This window comes from Seriola aureovittata, chromosome 17 (genome assembly GCF_021018895.1).
Source record: "Seriola aureovittata isolate HTS-2021-v1 ecotype China chromosome 17, ASM2101889v1, whole genome shotgun sequence".
Taxonomy (NCBI): Eukaryota; Metazoa; Chordata; class Actinopteri; order Carangiformes; family Carangidae; genus Seriola; species Seriola aureovittata.
The window spans coordinates 23,541,714-23,565,443 of record NC_079380.1 but is presented as its reverse complement, the minus strand read 5'-3'; the positions used below and the strand labels follow the sequence as shown (position 1 = coordinate 23,565,443).

The 23,730-nt window shown below is 45.1% G+C and overlaps 1 protein-coding gene across 1 annotated transcript in view; it reads right to left on the bottom strand.

Annotated features, from left to right (window-relative positions):
- pvalb6 (parvalbumin 6) overlaps positions 1-14,551 on the bottom strand; it is a 36,320-nt gene extending 21,769 nt beyond the window's left edge. Inside the window, exon 1 of the mRNA XM_056402599.1 lies at positions 14,276-14,551. The gene's annotated coding sequence lies outside the window, so the exon portion shown is untranslated. The remainder of the gene's footprint in view (positions 1-14,275) is intronic.
- Positions 14,552-23,730: the final 9,179 nt, after the last annotated feature.

Below are 23,730 nucleotides of genomic sequence, written 5' to 3'. Positions count from 1 at the left end.
TTCTCTTTCTTTCTTTCTTTCTTTCTCTCTGGGAGAAACGTCTCTCTCTCTCTCTCTCTCAGCTGGGTGCTGGCAGCTGTCAGTCTCGTCACGGCCTGTGATGGTTTTTCTCTCGTTTCATCATCGCGCCACATCCTCTATTCAGGTGAGACGAGATGTGATGAGCCTCAGCGAACGGGTGTCGCCTTGCATCTCAAGTAGCTGAACGCTTCAGTGGAAAGCGGCTGATACAGTCAAATGAAGAGCGAGACAAGTGGTTTCCATTTTGATCTTTGTCATTGATTCTTCGGCCTGAGCTCCAAACGAAACGACAACGGATGGGCAACATCAAGAGACGGGATAGAAAGGGTGGCGACTGTGGTGATGCAGCGCTAGGAGTTTTTGCTATTGCTTACATAGCCAGCATTAGCATTAGCATTAGCAGCTGTTCACTCAACAGTGTGGAAGAAACGTCGCAAGTTCAGCATCAAACTTCATTTTTATCCCTCTGTTTCTATCACTTTGTTTCCTCTGCTAAAGTTAGCATGCTAACCAGCTAGCCCCCAACGCCAGCCAGCCTGTTGAGTCACTTTCCGATACCGAGTCACTTTGGATTTAAAAACTTTACTGATTTTCCTGTTGAGGTGCCATGTAAAGTTTCGGGGGATGGAGGCCACTTTTCATCTCTAACACTAAGTTTATTATTAAGGTTTATAAAGACTAAAGTTCAGATCTATTGATTATGTTTATTTAATTTTTGTATTACAAGTTTCAAAAATAATGAACCAAATGTGATTTGTTTCCATCTCACACCCGAGTAATGAGTAACTACACACTGCGTCGGTTTGTCTTTGCCAGTTACACAGACTGAAAGATGCTTTTTGGATTGAGTGAGTGTGTGTGTGTGTGTGTGTGTGTGTGTGTGTGTGTGTGTGTGTGTGTGTGTGTGTGTGTGGGGGGTCCTTGGACGTAACTTTTATCCATTTAAAAGCAGAGTGATGCACCTCCAAAGTCGTGCTCTGATATCATGCATTGGGGCTGGAGCCAGGAGTGAAAACACAATGAGGCGTTTCTACTTGTTCTTTCTTTTGTGTGTTTTTTGTTTTTGTTTTATTTCAGTCTTTCGTTCGGCCTCACCGTCTCCTCCAGTCTTTTAGCTTTGTTTCTCTATTTTTTCTTTTTGAATTTTATTCCCCTCATTAGCCAGTGTGCCTCGTCTCCATCGTCTTCAAGCTGCAGAGACGACGCGTCCACGCAACCCACATTAACACCGTCATCCATCTCTCGGCCTCTACACCCATCTACTCCCTCTCATTTGGCCGTCCTTCCTCGAGTCTCTCTCTCTCTCTCTCTCTCTCTATCCAACTCTCCCTCCAATAATTCTACGCCTTTATTTTCTACTGTATGTGCTGGCATCAGTCTCCTCCCCTGGCTCCTTTTGCATCAAGCCCTTAAATCCATGATTCCCCGCTCCTCCCTTTTATCTCTCCTCCTGCATCCCTGCGTCCCTCCAACCCTCTCTGCCAGGATCATTTGGCCACAGCAGACGGGCTTTTATACTCCAGGTGTGGTGCACTGAATGATCACCACAGGAGGACCAGGATGTGGCGCACACACACACACACACACACACACACACACACACACACACACACACAGTCAGTCAGCAGCCAATGGCCCCATCATTGCACCACCCTCTTCGCGCCCAGCGTTTCCTCTTATTCCAGGAAAGCGATCTGTCATGTTTTGCCAGCGAGCCTCTTCTACAACACTGTGATCGCTGCCATGTGAATAGTGATGTCACCCCGCTGCTGATGAACACACAACAAACACAAAAATATATCGAGTTACTTTTCACACAAACAAGTGCTGTTTTTTTTTTTTTTTAGAGGTTTTAGGCTTCATGTGATAAATGTGGATTCCACACCATCTCTCCTCCGCCAGGCCATTATTCTCTCCTCCTCTCCTCCTCTCCTCTTCCCTCTCTCAGCCTCATTCCAAAAATGGATTAATTCATCTCGCCGATTAAAAAGACAGCAGCATCAATAGTTTCCAAAACTGTGCTATCATAATTTTGCCTCTGGGCTCAATGAGGTGTAAAAATGGCCATTATAACTTGTTGGGAGAGACAGAAGAATTACTGTATCTGAATGGGAGGTTCTGAATGGAAGCAATCTTTCATGGTAGGAATCAGTCCTGCCGAGGAGAATTTCTGAATTAATTACACTTTGTATTGATATTTGTGAGACTGGAGGGACAGATTCATGTCGTTTCTACATCAATCACAAAATGGAAACGGCCCTATTGTTAATAATTACAATCAGGCTTAGCAGATAAAAGGTGTTGAAATGCAGAAGAAACCTGCACAACAGGTGCTGCAGGGGTCGGATTGTGCTCAACTAGTTGCACACAGCGTCTCTGTTTCAGTGTGTACTTCTAGTGTCGTAATGAAAACACCGAGACGTCCTCTTCCTCTCTCCGTTGCTCCACCGAGCAGAAAAACAGAACGGGCCCAGGATGTGCCGTGCCGTGCCGTGCCGTGCCGTGCCAAGCCACGAGCGAGGTTGAGAAAACCATTTCCTCGGGAATAATAATAGAAACACACGACTCCGCAGAAACCGAAACACCTTGACACTATAAATAATGTCACCGACAAACCACCAACAGAAATACATTCAATACAAATCCAACGTGCAGAGCGTAACAAAGCTCACCGGTTTTACTGCAACACCGGACACTTTCAGGACAATGTGTTGCACTTTCTCACCACCGGCAGTTTCGCCCCCTCAGCTCCTGCATGTGTGTTTTATCAGTCAATCTGTTCTCTAGAGGTTTTTCCTTTTCCCATCTGCTTGTTGTAGAAGGGGCATGAATGGTTATACTTTATCCTCTGCAGGGTGGCATGGGGGGGGGGGGGGTTAGGGTTAGGGACACATGCTGTATATAAGAGATGAACACAATCACAGCTGCTGCACAAGTCACTGAAGCACCTGCATGTTTTTGGACTGTCCAACGCTCACGACACACTTCTGCACTTTGCTGAACTGTGTGTTTTGTTTCCCTCGTGTTAATACTGAATTGTTGAGAACGCGATGCGAAGGCTTGTATCTAACTCCAGCGACACACACGACCTTGACTTTGACGGTGAAATGTGTGTTTATGTTGTGTGTGTTCTCTGTGATCGGTGTCACCGGGCTGCAGGCTGCACGTCACTCACTGTGATCTTCACTCCTCTGTCTCTTTACCTGCTGCCTCCTTCTTTCTAACTGTCTTGTTCTCTTGTTTTTATTCTTCAGCATCACAAGACAGAGAGCCGGGAGGCACACACACACACACACACACACACACACACACACACACACACACACACACACACACAACACACACACACACACACACACACACACACACACACACACACACAAACACACAAAACCATACACACAGACACACAAACACACACTCAGAAAACCCACCTGTACTCTCACTCTCTCAGAGCAGGTACTACACATGTGCACACATCTGATGAAGCAAACCTGCAGGTACTTTCATACACAAGCGCACACATGCAAATGCAAAAAGCCAGACACACACACACACACACACACACACACACATAAATGATATACCTGTTAGACAAGGTGCTGACAAGAAGAGTCAAACACCTGTCAGACATCACACACGAGACAGAACCCTAATAATATATGTATATGTATATATGTATATATATATTTACATTATCCTAGGGATGAGGTGCCAGGTGCATATAATACATTTCGCTGACTGATGGAAAACCTAAAGCGGAGCATCACAGTGTAACTTAAACTTTCACCTGCGAGAAATCATTCATGTTTTTACTGATCCGTCGTTCGTCGCCTTTATTTACTGTTATTGGATGAAGCTGCCGTGTTAGAGAAGGTTGACTGGCTGATTACAGTCTGTTTAAAGCGCGACAAGGCTAGTGTGTGTGTGTGTGTGTGTGTGTGTGTGTGTGTGTGTGAGTTTGTGTGTGTGTGTGTGTGTGTGTGAGAGAGACAGTTTGTGTCTCCCCAGCTGAAAATACTGCAGTCTTCGTCATGCCCGGCTGCTCACAGCAGTGTGATGTAAGGGCCTTTTTTTTTTTTTTTTCTTGGCTGCTTTAAAGTGATGGAGTTCAGTTTGGCTGAGTTTTGTTTAAGGAAAACATTAAATCAGAGGAGACGGGCGTCGATCGAACCGCGGGGTGTGTGTGTGTGTGTGTGTGTGTGTGTGTGTGTGTGTGTGTGTGGCGGTGCACTCAGGGCAATGCAACACAAAGACGTTTTTGAGCCCTGAGTAAATGAGGTTAGAGAGCGTCATGACAGACGTGTCTCCTTTGTTCCTCACACACAAAATATAAATATATATACATATAAGTGCGGGATTCACAATCTCACAAACCCCCCCCCCCCCCCAGCTTGAATGATGCGTTGGCGGTGTTTGCCCCTCCGTCAGACGGAGCGCTCCCGTCAGGTCAGCGGCACACCGGCCTGTTTCTGTTGATGAGGGTCGACGCACAGGACGACCTCCCCCTAGTCAAGAGTGACGGCTCTCGCTGTCCAGGTTTGAGATTTACATTTTGTGATGAAGTTTGATTCGTGGTTGTGTGTGTGGCGTTGGGTAATTAAGTGCTGAAAATACTGCAGTCATCAAGTCAAATAAAACTATAAGTCAGAACCTGCTGCAGGTGTTTCTCCGACTCCTGTTAAACTTTGCATCAAGTAGAAATCCAGTGTAACAGTCACTCACTTCTACACTTGAGCGTGACGGCGGCTTTTCCCTGAACACAACACGTCCCGGGTAAAATACCTTTCTTTAAAGTTTAAAGTTAATTACTCCCCCGTGTTAATGTGTTCACAGCTGTTGATCATGATGTGTTATCTTGCAGGTCAAAGGTTCGAGAACGCCTCCTATTGTGGCAATACTCACACTGTGTGTCGCCTACATGCACGAAACTCGGTAAACACATGTATCATGCCAAGACTTACAAAAACTTTATTACAACCCATACCTCAAACACAACAGGAAATGAGCGATTTCGAATTTACTCTGCGATTTGATACTTTTGCGACGCTACATTGCGAAGCGTCAGAGTTTTTGTTCTCACCATGAAACAGGAAGTTGCTATAATCCTAACCATCATGCATTGTCCAAACAGAGCCAACAACTTCCTACTTTGATGAGGCTTCATTGTGAAAATTGTGCGTTTTCGTTTACAGGGGGCGTGGCTCCAGTGATGTGGCGAATGTTGCAACAGGAAATAGTTATAACTCAATCTTTCCCGAACTCAGACAGAAAACACCTTCATGATGCTTCATTGTGAAAATTGAATTGAAGGCCATGAAACAGGAAGTTGCTGTAACTAATATTCTTTGTCCAATCTTTCGCAAACCTCACGTGTTTGACCGCAGTCCCTCGCAAACAGGAAGTAACCCTTGAGTGACAATCATCATTTGATCTACACGGCGTTTTCATGGTGTGGTTTAAAAGTTGATGTACAGGAGCGTAATGCGAGTTGGCGGCGTCCAGGTTCGCTCGGTGTCTGCGTCATTGTGCGTTCAGCTTTAATACCTTTTGTCTTTTAATCTTTTCTCCCCGTCTGTAAACGTATCTTCCATTCTTCTCCACGTATTCTCTCCCTCTCAGCGTCTGTTTCAAGCTCTTATCATCCCCGTTTTTTTTCTTTTCTTTTTTTTGTCTGTGGAGCAGCTTTACCACCTCATTGTCGCTTCCCCCCTTTTTCCTCTTGGTGGGACGCTCCCGTCTCCCATTCTCCTCCGGCCTGCAGCATTATGGGCTACACAAATAAAGAAAGGGAAACACAATCTGTATTCTGGACCACGTCTGTGATGTGAGAGGAGACGCTGGAGAAGAGAGGCAGAGAGGAGAGGAGGGGCTGTTAAAGTCACAGTTTGAAGACTGCTTAAATTCATTTGACACGACGCTGGGTGTTTGAGGGGTTTCGCCTACATTATCTGCAGAGTTGTTTCTTCTTAACGAGGAGAGTTTGACCTTGAGTCAACAGCTCATGTAAGAGAACGTGCTACACCGTTACCCACTTTACATCCTGGTAATTATTTTCACTGCTGCTACTACTCGTAATTAGACATTCGTCTTGTAGAGTATTATTCATCCGTCTAATTGGAGTGGTTTGTAAACTGACACGCGACTCGCCTGCGCCGCGCTCGGGGTTTGCTGGTGGTTGTTTAGGACGGGTCTAAATATAGACGGGCAGTGTCTCCTCACAGTTGGATAATGATGCGTTTAAGTAGAGTAGGAGAGTAAGTGGGACGGCTGTCCACACATCGCAACTCCAGTGAACATCGCTGCGCTTTTTGTGAGCGCTGGTGGCGTGCTGCGCGTTCATGTACAGGAATCCGTGTCCGCGTGAGTGAGCAAACGTCGTCCCGCACGCATGAGTGTGCACACAGGATGCCAATTTGTGCCAGTGTGTGTTCGCTGCCCTGCGTCCCATAACCCCCGGCAGTGATGCCCGGTCAGCGGCAGCAGCTGACACCCTCTTGTCACTGACAGCAGCTCCTGCAGTGCTGAGAGATGGGGGGGGGGGGGGGAGGGGGGGGGGGGCGGCTCTCCATTGACCTTGCAGCAGAAAACCCTAAGAGTTACAGCAGGAGTAGCAGCACACACTCGACTGCCCAAACACAAAGACACACACACACACACACACACACACACACACTTCCCCTCTCTCATTTTCATTCTGACCCTCGGCCCACACTCAGGACTTGCCTCAGGCCTGGTTGCCGGGGCCAACGTCTCACAGAGCGAGGGAAAGAGCAGGATGGAAAATGGGCGAGGGGGTGGGGGGGGGTGGGGTGGGGAATGTAATGGAAATATATGTGCAGTCATTCATAAAGTCACAAAAGACGGAGACGGTGTAACTGAGTTATTGCTGACGGGGAACAAATGAATACAGATTCAGAGAGTCCTACACTCTTCTGGTAAGGTGCACGCTTACATACGTGCACGTGTGAAGACACTGACACACATTAAAAATCCCAACAAAAAAAAAAGGCTTCTTTCTGTGCATGTGATGAGGGCTGTTACACTCCTATATCATGCTGCGGCAGAACAGAAAAACCCGCTGGAACATCAGTCCGCTGCAGGAGTAATGGTCCACACCCGTCTTCAAAGCTCTGTGTGGCTCCGACCTGAGGCCTCTTACTGATATTAGCATTTACCCGGCATCGCAACACTGAAGTGAGCAGGTCTCATGAAGGAGTGTCAGATCACCGACATGAAGTCTGAAGGAAAACCCCAGGATTTAAAACCTTGAAGTTAAAAGACGATCGAACTGAACCCAGTGTCGGATCATAACTTCAGTATCGCAGCTTTAAATATAAAATAAAAACCTGCTTACTTTCTCTTTTGAGAGTGAGTCGTGCAAAACCGTGTTCTCACACATACTCACTGAGCCTTAACTTATGATGCTTTTACATCTGTTCACATCTGTCCATTGACTTTGCATTGTGATTGTGCCGCCTGTACGTTTAGTGTTCGGTTTCTTAACTTTCATAAAAGTGCACGCACCAGAAACTGTGTGGAGTGTGAGCGAGGCAGAGAAAGAGAGAGACAGGGGAATCGTTGGGTTGTTAAAAACACTGGCTCAGGTATCGGGCTGAGCTTCGGGTCAGGTGTGGGCCGACACATCGCCAAAGCGTGGGTCGACATCAGGCCCAGACTCTCTGGGAAACTGTCAGTATAGACCTGAGAGGCGGAGCAGGAGATCATGTGGAGATGAGACGGAGGCAGGGAAAAGAGAGAATAGATGATGGGATGAGAATTGTGGTTAAATGAAATGTAGAATCGGGGGTTGGAAACGGAGGTCAGACGGGAGCGGACTGCAGTCAGGAAGTGGTAATCGGCCGCCCTGGCCTTTTGTTCCTGAGGGGGCGGGATGAAGCCTGAGAGGGATTGATGGATATTGTTCACAACGAGGCCGGAGCCTCGGCTCATCTCGCCTAATCTCCGTTATTGAGACGAGCCGTCATTCACTCGGCGGGTTGATAATGCAGTTCAGTCGGACCATTGACAGTTCGCTGCTCCACATTAGCTTGAGCTGTTTTTAAGAGGACTGTGCTTTCCTTCCTGTTCCCACTTCCTCTTTCTGCTGCAGCAACTTCTCACTCACTTGGAATAATCCTACTTTAAAAACTTCAGGGAAAATTTCTTTGCAAATCCAAGAAGGCGCTGCGTCTGGTCCAGAACATATACCCCCCCCCCCCCCCCCCCCCCACCCCCCCCCCCCCCCCCCCGTAAATCCACCCCGTCATGCTTTTAGAGTTAAAGTAGAGTCGCTCGTAGGTAGGACAGATCCTGGCTGCCTGTTTCCTCCTCGTATCCGGTCTTGGTGTTAAGCTAAGCTAACCGGCTGCTGGCTGTAGCTTCATATTTACCGTGCAGACATCAGAGAAGTGTCAGTCTCTCACTTTACAAAAGAAAAAGCGATTTAACGATTCCTTTGACAAACATTAGACCCGTTAGTTCTTCTGTGATCTAAGAGTTATTGTTTAAATCCTCAGGATTTTAATCTTAATTAAAATTTGTGCTGAATGCTTTAACTGCACTGATGTGGCAAAATAACATTTGTTGACCAAGTAACCTGAAGATTCACGGTATAAATCTATATATGGACCCTGACTTTGTTCCCCGATGAGAGAGGCTTTAAGTGGCTTTGACAAAATAGGTCACATCATCATCATCATCATCATCATCCTATTTAATTTTTCTTTTCTAAAAAAAAAGAAAAGAAGTCAAAGCTCTAAATTAAGAAAAGTCTCCATCCATTCCTGCTCAGCCTCTCTCCCATCTGACCGCGGGTTCGTTAATGATCTCATTTAAGAGGTCGTGAGTTTTCTAATTGGAAGCGGGCTGACTCCTGTTGCACTGGGCTGACCTCTGCGACGGTCTAAAGTTAGCGTCGACTCTTTCACCTCGGTAAAAATACTCACACCTCTCGACACCGCTGCGCCCAGACACACACATCCAATCCTTCAAACGGCTCAAACAACCTCTGGAACCAAAGTTTTCCCACAAGGCACTGCTGTCAGAACATCTGAGGACAGGTGAGCAACTCTTTAGCCATCAAGCTGCTTTCAGGTGTGTTGGGGTTTGTGTGTGTTTATGTAACGCTGCTTCACGTCCTGCATGCAGAATGAGTGGAGATGAGCGGCGGTGATAAAAGGAAAGAGGAAGAACATCCATTAAACCAAAGACATTTAAAGTCAGGCAGGTATTGCATTTTAGCCATCAAAGGGGCGGCGGTAACACCTGAGACCTTTTCATTTGCTGTGATAGTGTGCAGCACCTTCACATGACCTCACAAAGTCCAGCTGAGCTCCGTCTGGCAGACAACGCCGCCGCCGCAACGCCATCGCTTATTAGAGAATTAGCCAAACGGCAACATCTGACGCTTCAATAGATGGCGTTCACTTCACGCTCATAATTCCATGGTAACAGGTGGCGCGGCTCCAGCCATCCACACGCTTACATGCGTACGTGCACACGCTTACATCTGCACACAATGTCGTACCAGCGTCTGCAGGCGTATACTCACACACACACACACACACTCACACACACACACACACACACACACACACACACACACACGCATAATGATAATAACCTCTTAATCCGTTGCAGCGTCAGGCGTATTTTCCACTGATCACCCTCTGCTTATCAGTGAGACCATCAAGCGCTCTCCAGATGTCAGCTGCTTCACACAACATCTGTCCTTGACCTTGGCAACGGAGACTCACCAGAGAACCTGTCTGTCGATCACAGCCTTCTGTTTAAGGCCATTATGATGTGTGTGTGTGTGTGTGTGTGTGTGTTGCATAAATGTGACTGTGCGGTTGGGGGGGGGGATGTCGCTGTCATCTGCGACCTGCCCTGCATCAGTACACAGTTTGTTGTTGCCAGTGTGTGCACCTGTTTGTAATCGAGTGCATCTGCTGGACAAGGTTCAGTGACCTGCGGTGCAGCAGCACGTCACAGATTGTGCCGATTAGATGAACAACCCAGACGACTCCGCGTGCGGCGCGATGAGCGAACGCGCCGTGGAGTACGCTGCATTTGTGCTTGTCAATCTTCACCAGAAAGGAGGCAGTCAGGATTTGACCCTGTATATTTCTGATTCCCACCGAATCCCCAGTTTCCCTTCATTTCTTAAATCTGCACCTCAGCAAAAAAAAGACGAGCTCTTCTTCATCCTCTTATATCAGAATCTACGTTTTAATTAACGCCTTTCATCAGGGGCCCTGAACACTGGGTTAATTGCGCTTTTCATGACAAAATCGGCGCAAATTCAAGTTCTCTCTGTTCCGTGGCGAGGAACGCTGTTGTAATTACCCAGACAACCTCTTAAGTGGCGGAGTAACCGCGGAGACCAGGTGACCATATGCTCAGCGGTCCCAGCTTATCTCACAGTCACACATCAGCTCACAGGTGGAGAAGAAGATTAACACTGACATGGATTTTAAAACGACGGTGAAAAGAGGGAAAAAATCGTGGGGAAATGGGCGGAAAGTGAAAAAATACGACGGTGATGTTAAACACCGAAGAAATCAAGTTCCGTTATCCAGTGAAACTACGATCACACACCCACACAAACAAGCGCTCCTCCACATCTCCCAGTAAAATGACATTTCCCTGTCCAGTCCACCCACTGGCCGGTTTCCATCCCACTCACTCGCACTCGGCAACGAACAGCAGAGCGGAGAGAAGAGACAACCAGAGGGCGATGGGCGCACACACACACATACACACACACACACATACACACCTGCATGTCAACACACATCCACCAGTTTATTCATTGTGCCATCAAGTCTTAGTACATGTCTGCAGCCGAGGCAGTGACAGATAATGAATCAACGGCTGTGTGCAGTTTGACAATACATGACAGTGTGTGTGTGTGTGTGTTGTGTGTGTGTGTGTGTGTGTGTGTGTGTGTCTGGTGTGTGTGTTTCAGCATCAGTGTGTTGTTAGCCACACTTGCAGCATGGCAGTCTTTCACTCCACCACTCTGGTCCGTATCTGAACAGGATGAATACGATGGATGGCTGAACGTTCATGGTCCACCCCCCCCACCCCCCCCCCCCCCCACCCCCCCCACCCCCCGGCAGCATGTAATTATACAGGTGAACCTTTAGGACTCAGTCAAACCTATTTTGGGTCTTAATCAGGAGCCATTGTGTGGTGGGATAAGTATAAGTTTATGAGCCCTACATGCAACATGGAGGGAGAACAGCTAAACAGAGGCAGGCTACTGTCCCACAGCAGAGGTGGGAGAAATTCAGACACAATCCTGCTTGAATCGTAAAGTGTAAATTGCTGTATCATTCCCAGTCTGCACTCAGTCTCTTTAATGTCTGAACCCAGAGTTGGAGACAGTTTTTTGGATTTCTCATTTTGTTGTGACAGTTTTCATGTGAATATGTCCGTTCGCTTCGGCAGATGTGCTGAGTCAGCTGACGACACTGTTCTGCACCTGAACCTGGGATAAGCAGTAAGAGAGAAGTGCACACACACACACACACACACACACTCATGCACACTTACTTTTTCCATCTCGGCTGACGAGGCCACGAGAGCCACCTCAAACTAGAATTTAGCAGCACTTAGAGCTCCTGCACTTAATTAGAGACCTTAATAACCACACATTTTAAATACACACACACACACACACACTCACACTGAAATCCCAGTCTGACTTAACTGCCTTTCCTAGTCCACCTCTCCCAATCCCTCTGACACCTAAAGGTCCCAAATTTCTCCTACCCTGGTTCTTCCACGCTTCCCTGAACACACCTGCATCAATACTGTACAGACACACACACACACACACACACACACACACACACACCAGATTGTTCTTGTGTCCCACTTCCTGTCTTCCTTCCTCTGATTCACATATAGAACCATTCTCTCTCTCTCTCTCTCTCTCTCTCTCTCTCTCTCTCTCTCTCTCTCTCTCTCTCTCTCTCACACACACACACACACACACACACACACACACACACACACATACACACACACTAACTCCCACAGCCACATTGTGAGGTCTTCTCCCCCGGGAGCATTATATCACACCTGGGTATTTCACACTCCACGGAGCTCCACACTCATTAAATCACTCAATTCCCATGAAGTCAGGAGAAGATATGCTGCCGCACATCACGCCGGACTTTTATTTCTAAATGGGGAAGTGATGGAGTTTATGGGTGCGCGTGATGTGTGGGTTTAACAGTGCATGGGGATAACACAAGGTCCAGAGGGGCGTGTTAATGGTTATTGTATAGGCTGGATTCTATATTATCCTGCTCGTTATTTCTTTGTCTACAAAACTCACTTGTGGTGTACCTCAAGGTTCGATTTTGGGGCCCATATTTTTTTTCTCATTTTACATCCTCAGTTACATCTCTGTCCACCCAACTGACGCTTGTTGTTTTGTTGCCGTAAAGGAGTGTAACTTTCTTCGTCTTAACATGGACAAGACTGTGATGAATGTATTATAACCCAGCCTAATTCAAATCTCAGCTTCGGGAAACCAATTACACGGATTTATTCATGGTTGTATTTATCCGTTGAGGAGTATCTCGAATCAGTCGAATCACCTCTGTCTGACATTAACCCGGGGGAAAGTTCTTCATCCTGTCTAGATTACTGTAATTTGAACTTTAAGATGAAAAAACATTACCCCCAATATTAGTTTTCAGAATATAGCTCAACATCTTTAAGTTCATGACTGATAATGCGTCAAACGGATCGAGTCTGAGCTATACATCTGACCTACTAAGTGCATGTGAACCAAGGGAGCACACTGAGGTTGGCAGACAAAGCTCCCAGGAGTACGTCTCTATATTTGCAGCTCGGGGATGACTGTGCATTTGCCGAAGTGAATTAGTGAAAAACAAACCGGTTTTAACTGCTTTGACTTTACATCACCTGGAAAATATTGTATTGTTGTTGCTGTGTTTGTGTTTGTGAGGGAGAGCAGTCAACTTCAAGATATCTGAACTTCCCCTCCTTCCTCACCTCCCTGCCCTTCAAGTCTAATGCAGCAACCCCCCCCCCCCAACAAATGTCACTTTCTAATTGGCCCAGCATTAGTGTGGCAGGAGCACATCGCTGTTTGGACAGCTGTTAATCTAAAGAGAGGTTGTTTGGTTGGTGGCAGTGAGATTGTGCCTGAGACGGTGGAGGGGGGGGGGGGGGGGGGGGGGGTGGTGACAATCTGGAACAGCACTGAGAATGACGCAATGAGGGGGAAAGAGTTAGGGTGGGGGGGTGATGAGTTTAAGTCTGGTGCAAAATCACCACTCACGCCCCCGTCACGCCCGTCCGTCTGACATGATGTAGAACCAATGCAAAGATCCGTACGTCTCCGTACATCAGTGTCTCACCCTCTGCATCACTGTGTAGTATGGACTGTTAATGTACAAGCAACACACCCTGCAGTTTCATTCAAAGTCTCTACTCCGAAGCCTCAGCATCACGCCACCCCCCCCCCCCGCTCCATCTCCCCCCCTTCTTTTTCTTTCACACACACACACACACACACACACACACAATGAAGCACAGCGCTCGGGGAACCAATCACCATCCCCTGTTTTCAGGTCCTGTTTGTGAATGGGATTTTTTACGGGAGAGGAGGAGGAGGGGGAGGAGGAGGGGGAGGAGGAGGAGGCAGCGCCGCTGCGTTTGTAGACATGCAGCTGCTACAGCGGGGGGGGGGGGGGGGGGGGGGGGGGGGGGTATCAGCATCCCATTCTCATTTTTTCCCTCCTTCGCTTGAATTATTTCTCTCGCTCTCTGTCGGCTGTTCTCTAGTTCATTTTTTCATGTCATGCTTTCTTTTCATTCATTTCCACACTTGCTTTTCTTCCCATCTTCTTAACTCTCTTTTTTTCTTTTTTGTCTCTTTTGAAGCTGTGGTCGATTGTGACTGCTGCGTCTAAACAGCCGTTCTTTTTCCACGCTTTTCTTTCACCCCCCCCCCCAGACACCATCACTGTCATCATCACCACCCTCCTCGTCTTACCGCTCTTTGCATCCTTTACATCTTTTTTTCACTCTCCTGTCACTTTCCCATTCACTGCAGAACAGCTGGCTTCCTCCACTACACCTTCCCGTGTCCCCTTCCTTTCGCCCGTCTGCCTCCTAAAGCTGCAGCTGATGCAGGTGAGGCGAATGACCATCAGCAACACACACACACACACACACACACACACACACACACAGAGACACTTACCTCCGGTGACAGAGTCTTCGTCCCGAGTGCTTCTGAAACCTCAGTGGTTGAAGGAAGAGCGGCGAGCCAGCGAGCTTCTGGCAGCTGAAGGGAAGTGAAGGACAGAGAGAGAGAGAGAGAGAGACAGAAAGAGAGGTAAAAGACGGGAGAGAGCAGAGAAAGAGCGAGAGGTTTGAAGAGAGAGTGAAAAAGAGAAAGTGGACGAGAGCAGGCAGGCTGTGCGATCCAAGAGCAGGAGGAGGAGGGTGCTCAGGCTGGCTGGAGGTGAGATGAAGGGGAGGAAGAGAGAGGGAGGGAGAGATAAAGGGAGAGAGAGAGAGAGAGAGAGAGGGTGCGCTGGATTGGGATAGGAGGGGATTGTGTGATGGAGGAGGAGGAGGAGGGATTGCAGGGAATGGAGGGAGAGGAAAGTTGGAGAGGAGGGAGGAAGGAGGGAGAAGGATGCAGAGAGAGGAGAGAAGGAAAAGGTGCTCAGAGGGGGGAGGAACGAGGGAGGGTAAAAAGGGGTGAGGAGGATGAGAGGTGAGGGGGTAGAGAGAGGTAGAGAACATGGTAGAAAACACAGACACGTGTATGTTCGCGCTTTGTTCTTGTGGAGCTTTGATTTGTTGGTGAATCCGTCAGATTTCAGAACAAAAAGTAAAAGTACAACTCATGTCACGTCCTTCACTCTGTGATCCAGTCCTGCGTTGGCATGTCCCAGAACAGATACTGCAATGAACTTTGGAGCAATAACTTAAAGGAGGTGATGGACGGAGAGAGAAGAAGAAGAAGGAAGAGCTGAGTGAGATGCTAGTGAATGAAAACAAAGAAAGAAAGTGGAATCAGGGAAGATGGCACCCTAAGAAAAGACTTGAGTGATAATGATAATGACAGGGGGTCATGTGGAGAGTGGAGGAGGTGGAGGAGAAGGAGAGTGACCTCTGGCTAGATGCACTCAGCGATGAAAGGGTGGTGAAGAAGAGAGGGATAGGAAGAAAAGATGACGCTGAATGGAGGATGATGACATTGTGAAAATCCACTGATCTGTCATGCACCTTTCAGAAGGTTTAGGTGACGGGTCATTCAAGACATGCACAGTGACACTGAATGCATGCGACCTAAAAACACATTTAAGCCAATGACGGCGAATGAAACAACAAGCCCCAGGCCGACCCCCCCCCCCCACAAAGGAGGAAGACACCCAGACTGAAAGAGACTGAAAATGATGGCTGCGTCCTTTGTAACCATAGTGCTTCTCTTTGTGTTTGTTTGTCTCTCTCTCTGTGGTATTTTGCGTTTCTTTGTGTCGCCTTGTTTGCTCCAAATTAAGAAATGCAGCAAATGCAAAAAAAAAACAAAACAAACACAAGGAACTAGAATCACCTCCTCGTGGTCGTATCCCTCCGCCGCTCAGACTAGTTCCAGGTTACATCCCTGTTTATTCAGAGTCGGATCAAATATGAACCATTTGTTTTGTTGTAATTCCTGTGTGAAGTCTTGAGTAATGGCTAAAAAAGTGTTTTCTAATGTCACCGTGACCTTGACCTTTGACCTTTAGCTACCAAAATCAAATCAGTTCGTCCTTGAGTTCAAGTGAACGTTTGTGCCGAATGTGACGAAGTTGCTTCAAGGCGTTACTGAGATATCGCGTTCACAAGGCCAAAACCTCGTTTTATGAGGTCACCGTGACTTTGACCTTTGAACTTTGACCTTTAGCCACCAAATTCGAATCAGTTTGTCCTTGAGTGAGTGGGATGAGATGAACGTATTCACCACACTTGAAGCGCTTCCCTCGAGCTGTTACGGAGATATTGCGTTCACAAGGCCAAAAATGCGTTTTGTGAAATCACGGAGACCTCGAACTTTGACCTTTGACCTTTTACCACCATAATAATTTTGCATAAGCAGCATCATTATTACAGATACTTTCTCTTACCCACACTTTGAACCTAACTTGACCCTTTATTAGATAACATCTGCTCGTGGATCTGTCCAGTGAGGGATGCAGCTCGTAGCTCACGGCAACAAAGATGACCGATGTGTGCCGCCGTCCCGGGGAGAGCAATCTTATCTCTGCGAGCCCTTCTGTAATTTACCGCCGGCTCTGCCGTCTGCAGTGACTTGAAAGATGCTGTAACTCCTTTAGGAAGATAGAATTTGGTCTGAGAGTTGAAGTATAATATTTGCTGCTGCTGGTTAGTCTGACGGTGGAGATGAATATTCTCTTCTTATACGATCAGAGACGTCACCTCATTTCAATAAAGATGAATCAACACAAACGAACGAACGAACGGCGGCAGTTTGGTCCGTCTTCAGTCCTTCTGGCTGTGTCGGCATTTTTCATCTTTTTGTAGATGTTTTGTCGCTCTGATCTTTTTCTGTCTTCGTGGTCGTGTCTTTTAGTTGTTTTGTATTTTTTCATTTTGTTTGTCTTTTTAGTTTTTTAGTCTTCCAGTATCTCTTGTCATCATTTTGTGTCAGTAGTCGTTTTCTTTGCAGTCATCTTGTGTCTCTTTGCAGTCGTCTTCTGTCTCTTTGTAGTCGTCTTGCGTCTCTGTAGGCATCTTGTGTCTCTTTGTAATCATCTTTAGTCTGTTTCTGTCTGTCTTCTGTCTCTTTGCAGTCAACTTGTGTCTCTTTGCAGTCGTCTTCTCTCTCTTTGCAGTCATCTTGTGTCTCTTTCTGTCTGTCTTCTGTCTCTTTGTAGTCGTCTCCTGTCTCTTTGTAGTCATCTTTTGTCTCTTTGTAGTCGTCTCTTGCCTCTTTGTAGTCATCTTGTGTCTCTTTGTAGTCAACTTGTGTCCTTTTGCAGTCGTCTTCTGTCTCTGTAGTCAACTTGTGTCTCTTTGCAGTCATCTTGTGTCTCTTTCTGTCTGTCTTGTGTCTCTTTGTAGTCGTCTTTTGTCTCTTTGTAGTCGTCTTCAGTCTCTCTGTAGTCGTCTTTTGTCTCTTTGTAGTCGTCTTCAGTCTCTTTGTAGTCGTCCTTTGTCTCTTTGTAGTCATCTTGTGTCTCTTTGCAGACGTTTGATTGACTTTCCAACCTGAAATGTTAACAGTCACTGGGCGGAGGCGAACAGAGGCTGTGTCTCTGAGTTGTGTGCAGTTTTAAACTTGTGCATTTTCTCTTTATATATTTTATATTCATACAGATGTGCGTGCCACTGTCTGTGGCTGTTTGCCTTTGCAGGTAAATGAATCCCTCGCTGGAGTGCTCTGAAAAAGTGCAGCATGGTAAAATCCCCTCTGGACATGGTTTTGAAAAAAGGCTCTGATCTCAAATTACAGTTCATTCTGTTCATCCATGTTGGACCTGAGGGCCATGGAAGGGCCCGTGATAATACAGATGTGATGCAGCTGAAAATCTATTTCTGTATTCAGTGTCAGAGGTTTGGGTCAGCTGCAGTACTCTGGAGCTGACGAGGAAATTATTTTTGTCAAGGTGAGGATTCATTTGCTCAAGGACGTCAGCAGAGCTCTTGCCAATGCAGAGCTTAATCCTGGGTCCTCTTGTCTCCCTCTCGGAAAAAAAAAGGCATTACTCAGCTCTTTAAACACATTACTGACAGTGGCAATCCTTTATCGTTAAAAAAAAAAAATCTACCATACGGAGCTGGGGAAAAAAAAGAGGCTAAACTTCCTCCTGAGGCTGGTTTGTAATGTGTTGTTTTCCACACATTACTGTGATGTGCTGCACCATGGGATTCACCCCTGTGAGACACTCAGGCAAATCACCCTTTGGAGTGTGTGTGAATTGTACATCTGTGTGTGCATGGATTTTGTGTTTGTAAAATAAATGGACAGCCGGAGAGAGAGAGCGAGAGAGAGAGAGAGAGAGAGAGCGAGAGAGAGAGAGAGAGCGAGAGAGAGAGAGAGAGAGAGAGAGAGAGAGAGAGAGAGAGGGCGCAGCTCCAGCTTTGAGGGATTTGGTCTTACAAGCTGCTGCGTTTCCATCGACTCCAGAGCTGCAGCTTCTACATCCCAGACCCGTCCTGCACACAGGCTCCACAGCTGGAAATAAAAAGAGGACGTGAGTGAACTGCATACTCTGAAGTAACCCCCTCCCACCCTCCCCCCCCCTCCCCCCTCCCACCACCACCACCACCAAAAAGAAATCTCTGCTTGAACATCTCGACTTTTCTTATCCGGAGGAGAGACTGAGTCAGGGCGCCGCTGCTCCCGTGATGTTCAACCCAAAGTTAAATGAGAGGGTTTTTTTTTTTTTTTTTTTCATGCTTGTGTTTCCTTCAGTGCCTGAATGCACCACCGCTCACACTGGCATAAATTACAATGTGATTTTTCTTACTTTCAATTTTATTGTTCTCAAGTGATACTGGGGAACGGGCAGTAACGTGTTACTGTGACGGCAGCAACATCAAGTGTGTGTGTGTGTGAGTGTGTGTGAGTGTGTGTGTGTGTGTGTGTGTGTGTGTGTGTGTGTGTGTGTGTGTGTGTGTGTGAGACAGGATAAAGAGAGACGGACGTGTCTCCTCAGGCTGTTTATCAGCACACACCACTCTGGCCAGATTAAACCACAACTACTTTATAATTACTATTATGTATTCTCATTGGACAAGAAGGCCTCTCTCAATAAAGAGTCCAGTAATCGACTCTCTGCCTTTCTCCTCCTCCCTCACCCCCCACCCCCCCACCCCCCCACCCCCCCCCCCCCCCCGTCTCTCACACACATTCACTATTGATCTCATTAATTTACATTACTTTCTCATTAGCCTCAATGAGCATTTCATTTTACAGCAGCAGGCTGATGGCCGTGCACTATCAGTCAACAACAACAGATTGCTCCAATCATTTGGATCATGTTGTGTATAAATACCATTAGCACTGATTTGGCAGTAAATTTTTTTTTTTTTTTAATTTGAATCTTATTGTTTTAACTGAGCTATTTTTTTTTTTTTTCCTGTCAAGAAGCTTCGTTTCATTCAACCTGAGAAATAAAACAAAGATTTCATGTTTACGGTGAAAGTCAAACTGCAGCTGTGAGATCAGTGTGTCTGTTCTGTCGATGTGTGCATACGTGTCCGGAAATGGCAAAATAAAAAAATAAAAAAGGGACGATTAGTCTCTTGTAAAATCAAACTAAAACCTGTAATTACAACGCGGGGGGGGGGGGGGGGGGGGGGGGGTCACACTCTGGCAGAGCAGCAGAGCAGCGCTCGACCCTTCCACAAAGAGAATTCAAAATTATTCACTGAAATTGAAAAGCAGTGCAGAAACGAAAACCTCAGTCTGACAAGCATCAGATTTCTCCCAACGTGAAACGCAGAGTCAAACAAGAAAAAAAAAAGACCCTTAAATATTCTACTCAAACCGGCTCCAGTGTGACGTACATTTTTCCTGCGATGCTGCACAGGATGTGTGATGTAGCTGTGAGTGGTGAAAAGGAAATGAATGTTTCCTGCTGGTTCTCACTCAGCCATGTAAACAGTAAACCACTACTACTGTTACTACGCATGTAAACACACTGACCGACTCTTACCACATGATTTTTTGCCCATTTGCTCCGTCGCTATCGTCGGGGGCCGTGCGACTCTCTGAGAACCTGCAGCAACGTGAGATCATTTAGTTTTGAGGGCTGGATTTACAAGCTGCCACAAGCTGCACAAACACGTATAAAGAAGAGACGTCAGGTTAATAAGAATCTGTTTTCCTGGACTGTTGAAATATGTTTTAAGTGTTTGTCACATGCAGCTAATGCACTGTGTTGTTGTGTTGTTGTAAAACAGAGAGTCATTCAAACAGAAAACCGATGAGCAAACCGTGTTACACCCCTTATTACCCCCTTTACTGTTCTATACCCCCTCACTCATCAGCTTCATCAGGCAGAAGCTGCAGAGTGTCATCACTAGGTGGCACAATTGATGCTGAAATGGTATCGCTGAGCTGCTTTGTGGATAAATTCAAAATGGCATTAATATAATGTTCAGTAATTGTACTGTTATATTATCGCTATCATGTGACCTCTGAAGCAGCCGAGGCGTCACATATTTTTAACATGTTTTTATGAGCCAAACTGAAGTTACTGAAGTTTCTGAGCTCAGGTTTTTATAATTTGAGCTGCACACAGATGATTTATGTGGCTTTATTTCCTCTGTGAAAACAAAGAGAACACAGACTCATGAGCTCATGCGCCCTCCTTATTCTTGGCACATACCAACCTCAGCATATGTGTGTATATCAGCAAGTTCACCGCGAGTTCCTTATTGTTTCTGAGAACCAGAGGGACTTTTTCTTTTCTTCTTCTTCTTCTTCTTCTATAAGTCTCTAGAGACGGAGGCTATTTTAGTCTCCCCTCGACTTCTCAGGACCCAGGCCAAACCCATGAATTGCTAATACTGAGGATTTAGTAGCAACGGATGCCGGTGGTTGAGTGTCTGTTCGTCTGACTGTCTGTTCAGACTACAGCGAGAAACGAGGGTCAAACTTGTTGTGCCTGTGGCGGAGGAGAATCTGTTCTGTTCACTAAATGTTTTGCCTCTGACTGTTTCTTGGTTTTTTTCTCATGCGTCCTACAGTGCGACGTGTCAGACAGGCAACAGCCATTCGTCTTGAAATCGCACTTCAGAGTAGGAAGTCAGTCTGCGTCTGCCTCCACTATTAACTTTGCTCACACTGAAGTGTTAAAAATGATCCTCCAGCAGTAGGTCAAAGGGCCATCTGAGTGGTCTGAATGACGAGTTGTGTGAATAATGAAACAGGCCTGACACGAACTGGCCTTTCGATTCGGAGTCAATAAACATTAAACTAACGAGCAGATAAGATTAACCAGCTTTATTTTCTGTTTTCTTGATCTTTAACCTCAGATTTCTTTTCTCAGTCAAAACATCTGTTGCTGTGCATGTGATTTTCAGCCTTTTCCTACATGGCCTTAAAATGTCCTTCACATTTGTCATCTTGCTCTCCCTTTGTCAGGTGGATTTTACCGTCTTTGTTTTTATTGTCTTTCTCATGACTCAAAAGCATCAGGCTGAGACCGCCGTCAGACTTCGATGTGACTCGCCATCCCGGATGAGTAAACGGCCGGACTTGTCAGGCGGCGTGAAGACTGTAACGTCTCACTGAAACGACACAGTGTAACTCTGGCGTGGATGGATTAAACGCCACATGTCCTGGAGCAGGACACCGAGCCTCGGCGAGCGCGTTCACTCTGTATACGACTATTAACGCCTCTGCAGAGGGAGATCTGGAAATCCTGTGTGAGTCAGGGTGAAGTCAAGACTCACAGTTATGTTTCTTTATATAAAAGGGAAAGTTGAAACTTGGTGAAAGACAAATTTTCAATTATGAAGTGGCAGTTTCATGTAAATGCGATCACTCGTGCTTGAAACATAGATTTTCTGTTACGTATATGTGATTTTAAAAGTGGACCAGCTGCGCACACTTCATTTGTAATATCTGTCTAAGGATGCTTCTCCACTGTGTCTCATAACTTCACTGCTTTCTCTGAACAAGAAACCAGAAAGAGTCAAAACCAGCTTGTCTGTCGGAGTCAGAACAAGAGACACAGGAATCAGCACCTTCATCTCAAATTCAACACCACGCACCAACAGCTGTTATAGGGGAGTTGTCTTTACAACAAAATACTCAACATTTAATATTATATCATCACAGAAGCATTTTCAGCAAAATAAACTTAAATAATTAATAAACTGCAAATATGTTTAATTCAATGACAACTATCTAATCTAATCTAATCTAAATCTACATCTAAACCATAATCATATCTAATCTAAATCTAATCTAAACTAAACTAATCTAATCTAATCTAATCTAAATCAAAATTTTAATCTAAATCTAATCTAATCTAATCTAAATCAAAATTTTAATCTAAATCTAATCTAATCTAATCTAAATCTAATCTAATCTAATCTAATCTAAACTAATCTAATCTAATCTAATCTAATCTAATCTAAACTAAACTAATCTAATCTAATCTAATCTAATCTAATCTAATCTAATCTAATCTAATCTAAACTAAACTAATCTAATCAAATCTAAACTAATCTAAATCTAATCTAAACTAAACTAAACTAAACTAAACTAATCTAATCTAATCTAATCTAATCTAAATCTAATCTAATCTAATCTAATCTAATCTAAATCTAATCTAAATCTAATCTAAATCTAATCTAATCTAAACTAAAATAATCTAATCTAAATCTAATCTAATCTAATCTAAATCTAATCTAATCTAATCTAATCTAAATCTAATCTAATCTAAATCTAATCTAAACTAAACTAATCTAATCTAAATCTAAATCTACATATTAATCTAAATCTAATCTGAATCTAAACTAAACTAATCTAATCTAAACTAAACTAAACTAAACTAAACTAAACTAATCTAAACTAATCTAATCTAAACTAAACTAAACTAAACTGAACTAATCTAATCTAAATCTACATCTAAACCATAATCTTAATCTTAATCCAATCTAATCTAAATCTAATCTAAACTAAACTAAACTAAACTAATCTAAACCTTAATCTTAATATAATATAATCTAAATCTAATCTAATCTAATCTAAATCTAATCTAATCTAATCTAATCTAATCTAATCTAATCTAATCTAATCTAAATTTAATTTAATTTTAATCTAATCTAATCTATAGCTGCAGAAATTGAACATTTCACTGCCTCACAGTTGTGAAACTTTGCCCCCTCAACAGAAATGGAAAGCAGCAGCTTGTGAGTGAATGAAAAGTTCATTTCCACCCACTTCTGATAGACAGCAGAGAGAGAGAGAGAGAGAGAGGTCAGGACCTCTGCGGGGCGTTCAAAGGCGTCACTTGCAGGAAAAAGTAAAAAGTCTCTGAAGTGGCAGTTAAAGTGAGAGTTTAAGGGAACGTGGCTATGAACGATAAAATATGGAAATGAGTACTTTGTGATTTTATCTGTAATATGTGAGTAGGGGTTTCAGGCTGCATGTGGCAGAGCTACACAAAGGAAATGTGCAACTGTACAACTCTTATCTCCCGGCATGCGGTTGATTAACCGCTGATACTCGTATGTAGCTGGCAAATCACAAAACCAAGAGATATATCCTCTGTTGGGGAGAGTTGGTTTGATTTATTGCATTTCAGCAGGAAAAGTTAAAGTAAAAAGCTTGTTACAGGCTGGATTATCAGAACTATATTTCATATTCACTGTTACCACTTTCTATGGAGCCTTTGTAATTCCTGTTTTTTTTCTCACTTTCTTAAATAGTTCAATATCAAAATAGTCACCGTGTACTTTCCCAGAAACAAAGCTGCTTCTCTGTGGAACTGTTTGTCTTTTCTCGGCTTCTACATGACTCCAGAACAAGTCACTGCATCTGTCTTCTGCTCTCTGCGTCCTCCACGCTGACTTTTAGTGTGAAGAGATGAAGGACTGATTGCAGCAGTTTGGAGTCTGCAAAAGAAAAGCAAAAAAAAAAACAGCTGATCACGCAATAAAGCAAAAAAAAAGCAAAAA